We start from the raw sequence: 6,331 nt of genomic DNA on the forward strand, positions 1-6,331 counted from the left end.
CCCAAAGGTCTAGGGTCCCTCTTACATTGGACGAAATATTGATCTACATCCTCACAGGACCCATAATCATTAGCCAATGTGTCCCCGGAACCTAAAACTAAAGTCTGGGCCAATACTTGGACGTGTTGTTCAACTCGGGGGGGACATCTCAGAAGAACTACTGCTAGATGAAGAAGAGGAAGAAAGGTTTGACAACAATTCTCCTAAACCACCTGGTCTCTCCGGGTAACGAATCCTAAGGTTAGCGGTGTTCTTAAAATTCATATCTTGCATATACTATATACGCATATATACGTACCCCTCGGAGTCAATGCCGCACCTGAACCCAAACACAAAAATAAAACAAAAAATGAGACAAATTTAGAAACATTTTACGAATCAATCTAAGACCAAAAACAAGATCTACGCAAATATACATACAACTATTGCCAAAAACATGAGCCAAGAACAGACCCCGGGCTCAGCTAAATTTTACACTATGAGAAACCCATTTTAACACATAAAGATCTAGCAGAAACGACACTATCTACACAAAATGAACACCAAACGCAACTCAAAGCAATACAAAGACTCTCAATAATCCAAAACCAACACAAAAATTCCAAACCCAGTATAAATCGTTAATACAAACTAGTGACTTTCGAAACAACATCGCATAAAAATAATGGAATGCATGTCACGAAATGAGTAAGAATGAGAAAGGAGTACGAGGGAACGAAGAACTTACAAATGAGCAGGAGAAAGATAAAGGCTTCAACTCACAGAAAAGTTCTTAAAAAGCTTCAAATCCTCAGTTTCTCTCTCGACTTCGTTATTGCGTAAAAGAGAAAAGAAAGGAAGAAGAGGTGTATTTATAGGGGAGCAAAAGAAATAAGAGAGAGATGAACTATTTTTTGGTTGAAAAATTACATCCCCGCCATGTGGCACCCTCCAATTCGCTCCCAGAAAATAACTGCTCAGCAGTTATTACCACGCATGTCAAGTTGATTATGGCATGGGCGCGTCTTTATAGGAAAAAGGGGGAGATGAACATTTGTACACTCAAAAATATATACATATATACACGTATATTATCTGTGAGTTCGGCTGGAATCCCAACAGACTTCTGACAACCGGGATTTTCAGTATCCACTTTCCAGAGTCCGGTCAAATCAAATGTCAGCACATCCTTATCTACCAAACCTTACCCAAAATTCAAGTTTCAAACCAGAGGATTAACCAAGTCAACCCCGAAGTCTCATACACATATGACCCCGGGGTTAGGGGCAACAAATTAAAGAAAAACCCCAAAATTTTTCTTCTAAGTAGTTCAAGGAACTCCACCTTGGAATCAAATCAAAGGACTAACCAAGTCAACCCCGGAGTCTCATACATATATGACCCCGGGGTTAGGGGCAACAAATCAAAGAAAAACCCCAAAAAATTTCTTTTAAGTAATTCAAGGAACCCCACCTTGGAATCTTATCAAAGGACTAATCAAGTCAACCCCGGAGTGTCATACATATATGACCCCGGGGTTAGGGGGCAACACAAAGAAAACCCCCAAAAATTTTCCTTCTAAGTAGTTCAAGGAACCTCACCTTGGAATCAATCAAAGGACTAACCAAGTCAAACCCCGGAGTCTCATACATATATGACTCCGGGGTTAGGGGCAACAAATCAAAGAAAAACCCCAAAAAAAATTCTCCTAAGTAGTTCAAGGAACCCCACCTTGGAATCTTATCAGAGGACTAACCAAGTCAACCCCGGAGTCTCATACATATATGACCCCGGGGTTAGGGGGCAATAAATCAAAGAAAAATCCCAAAAAATTTCCTTCTAAGTAGTTCAAGGAACCCCACCTTGGAATCAAATCAAAGGACTAACCAAGTCAACCCCGAGTCTCATACATATATGACCCTGGGGTTACCCACTAACCCCAGGGTCATCAAAGAAAAATCACAAACTTTTTTCTAAAGCAGGTGAAGAATAACTAATCTACTCCCCCATCCGGGTAAACCCGCATAAGGGAGTGGGAGACAAATGATAACCCATAATAATATAGGCCCATTAATAAGACCCTAGGGCCCAATAAGAAGAGCTCAGGGCCCAATAAACAGGGCTCAAGGTCCGTTAAACAATAACCTTGGAAGACCCCAGAATACGTGGAAATATCTACACCACTCAGGTAGCCCGGATCCAGAATCTTCTAACGGTCCAGATCCAGTTGTACACCAATTCATCACAGACGTCCACGCGTCCAACAGTCCAGAACATTCCTACGGTCCAGATCAAAGGTATAAACCCCTAAATTATAATGGGAAGCCTATAAAAGACTGAACAAAAGATGTATAAGGGGTTACTTATCTCTGATATACAGACATATACACACACATCTATATACGCCACCCCCTCCGGTTCTGTGTTTTGCAGGTGTCCACCTTACATCAATACCGCAAACAGCCATTATTTCTGTTCAAATGGATCTTGAATCCGGGTAGAAGACAGAGGACCCCGGGTGATATCGGATTAATCGACCATCTTCACCATCAATTTTACACCCTTAACGTCCGGGGTACTATTCCCAATACGCAACAAATTGATGGTCTACATGACATGTACCCTGTTTCGCTACATTGGGGTTCAATGAAAAAGATGTTTTTATCTTTTTTGTGGTAAATTTGTGATTAAGAAAATTAGATTTTTGTAAATATGAAGTATAAAATTTTACCCACTGAGGAACACCAGAACTAACATAAATGTCACTGGTGTGGTGTAAAAAATACAAAATATTTATATGATTTAAGAATACAAAATTTTATCAGGGGTTTCTTTGAAAAAGGATCACCAATGACCCTGTAAGAGACCTCGCATAGTTAAGAGAGATTTATCAGTAAAATTTAAGGGAGGAAGAGAATTATGTGATGATTCGTGGTGTTCAGATTTAAATATAAGGGATGCAAAATGTTTTCTTGAAATCATGTATATCAAAACTCATTTGTTGTGAAGGTAGGAGTTGCAAACTATATTTAACTCATCATTCGCCTGTCTTGAAGTTTATGAGCCCGAGTTGATATCAAATTTTAGGCCCCCGCATTCATATATGTTGTACATCTAGCAAATTTATAAACAATTAACAAAGGCATTTCAGAAATCCAAACGCCTAGCCCCGGGTCTTGTCTGCCTATAAGTTACCCCCTTCCATCTGCGGTGTTGCACATTTCTAGTAGCCATTTGGATTTCAGTACCAATTGTTCTTCTGTCACTTAAATTCTTCCAAACATACAAGTGATTATACATGACTCAGTGTGGTGATTTGATGCTCATAGATGAAGATGAGCCTCTCACATACCAAGATGCTATGAACAGTCCAGACTCTAAGAGATGGCTTGAAGCCATGAAATCCAAGATAGATTCCATGTACGAAACCAAGTATGGACTTTGGTTGATCCACCTGAAGGGGTAAAACCCTTAGGGTGCAAATGGGTTTTTAAGAAGAAAAAGGGCATGGATGGAAATGTTCAGACCTATAAAGCTAGGCTGGTTGCAAAAGGTTTCAAACAAATTCATGGTATTGACTATGATGAAACTTTCTGACCAGTGGCTATGGTCAAGTCTATAAGGATTTTACTTGCCATTGCAGCATTCCATGATTATGAAATCTGGCAAATGGATGTCAAAACAGCCTTCCTTAATGGAAGCCTTGAAGAGGATATGTACATGACACAACCTGAGGGTTTTGTCGATCCAAGGAATGCTGGAAAGGTATGTAAATTGCGTCGATCCATTTATGGATTGAAGCAATCCTCTAGGAGGTGGAATATCCATTTTGATGAAATAGTCACAGAGTATGGCTTTGTTCAAAACAAAGATGAACCGTGTGTTTACAAGAAGGTTAGTGGGAGCTATGTGGCATTCATAGTACTATATGTTGATGATATACTACTAATGGGGAATGACATACCTTCTCTAAAGGCTGTTAAGACTTGGTTATGGAGCAATTTCTCCATTAAAGACTTAGGAGAGGCATCCTACATTTTAGGAATGAGGATCTATAGAGAAAGATCTAGAAGGATGATCGGTCTAAGTCAGAGCACATACATTGATAAGGTTTTGCATCGTTTTAGAATGCAAAATGCAAAAAGGGGATATGTCCCCGTGTCTCAAGGGATAACGATCTCTAAGGACCAGTGTCCGAAATCATTGGATGAGAAGGACCACATGAATAAAGTTCCATATGCTTCAGCAATTGGATCTATCATGTATGCAATGGTATGTACTCGCCCAGATATCTCGTATGCTTTGAGCATGACGAGCAGATACCAGTCTAATCCGGGTGAAGGTCACTGGACGGCAGTTAAGAATATTCTTAAGTACCTGAAAAGAACTAAAGATTCATTCTTGGTGTATGGAGGAGAAGAGAAACTCGTTGTAAAAGGTTACACCGATGCAAGTTTCCAAACAGACAGAGATGATACTGTATCACAGTCTGGTTTTGTGTTTTGTCTAAACGGAGGTGCTGTAAGCTGGAAGAGTTCAAAGCAAGAAACAGTAGCTGATTCTATAATGGAGGCTGAGTACATTGCAGCTTGTGAAGCAGCTAAGGAGGCCGTTTGGATTCGAAAGTTCATTTCTGATTTGGGAGTGGTTCCATCGATCGCAGATCTCATTGATCTATACTGCGATAATAATGGAGCCATTGCACAGGCTAAAGAACCTAGATCACACTCCCGGGCTAAACATATACTCAGGAGATTTCACCTTATTCGAGAGATTAATGAAAGGGGTGATATACACATATGTAAAGTGCACACAAATGATAACATTGCAGACCCACTGACCAAAGGCTTGTCGCAGCAGAAGCACGATGGTCACACTAGTTCCATGGGTATTAGATATATGGGTGATTGGCTCTAGTGCAAGTGGGAGATTGTTAGTGTAGGTGCCCTAGAGGCAATACATTATTCTTTTATCTTTATGTCAGTTGATCATTCAATAAATGTATTTATTATGACCTTAATTACTGCGATATTTTGTTAGCATAATAAATGTCCTTATAATCATGATACAAATTGTATAGTTTAAGTACATGACTTGAACTTGAGATTATATAATATATCATATTCTTAAAGGTCCCTAGTCGAGTATTATTATATAGGATAATAATAATACATAGATAGACTAGTATGTTGTTTGACAAGATAACCACATCTCATTGGTTATAAGTATGGGGATACTAAAGTCAATACATAGGTACATGTGAGAGTACATGGTACTGGACAGACCCACAGTGAGATTCTTCATGTTTAATAAAGTCATAAGAAAGACTCACAGTGATAATGGTGTAACGATCCTTTGACTTGAAATCATTATATTTCTATAAGAGGATTAATATACTTTGACTACATTAAAAGTTACTTTTGATCGGGTGATGATAAAAGTGGACATCGGGTATATCATGAGTCGTATGAGAAATATGAATGATAGATAAAGGATTTAACCCTCCTATAATTAGGAGAGATATTATTGGCCTCTTGATTGAGTGAGATTATAAAAGCATGGCCATGCTCAAATAATGATTTGTCTCGATAATCTACTCATGGATCAAGTAAACCCGGATTAAATGTTGAAGAGGATGACTAAATACATGCCTCGAGTTTAATCTATAATATGTATGGTTAAAGGGATTATATTACACGAAAAACATTAATCACGAAAGGTTTTATCTAATCACGATTTAATTATTGTTTAATTGGGTAACAAGGATGTATTACTAGATACCGCTCATTGTTTATAATTTTATTAGAGAATAAAATTATTGCCAATTAAATAATAGCCTATAGGGTCGCACAAATAGAGCACTTAATGGAATAGTTAATTTAAATTATGGATTTAAATTAATTGATGATTATTTGAATTTTATTATAATTAAGTAAGACTTAATTGAGATAATATGAATTCGAATTAAAAGGAATGTTTTTGCCCATAATAATTAAGTATGACTTAGTTATTAATTAAATAATAGAAATTCGTTTTTATTATTTAATCCAATACCTACTAGGGTTGGGCTTTGCTATTATGGGTCTTTTTAATCAGTAATTATAAATAGATAATGAGAGGTTAAAGAGGCTTGTATGTTTTTTAAGAAAACCCTAGCAGCAAAGAGAGGCAGAGGCAATTCAGATCGTCAAGAAGGAGGCTAGTACATCCATTCCGTAGTCAAGTTCGTGAGACGTTCTTGAAGGTGCTTGTGTACCATAGAGGTGTTTCTCCGAGAGGTAGACACAAAGCGTGATAGCTAGGATCTCCGTTGAGTTCATGAAAGTTAATCTCTTGAAAGGTATGATTCGTT

This window comes from Apium graveolens, chromosome 8 (assembly GCF_009905375.1).
Source record: "Apium graveolens cultivar Ventura chromosome 8, ASM990537v1, whole genome shotgun sequence".
Lineage (NCBI taxonomy): Eukaryota > Viridiplantae > Streptophyta > Magnoliopsida > Apiales > Apiaceae > Apium > Apium graveolens.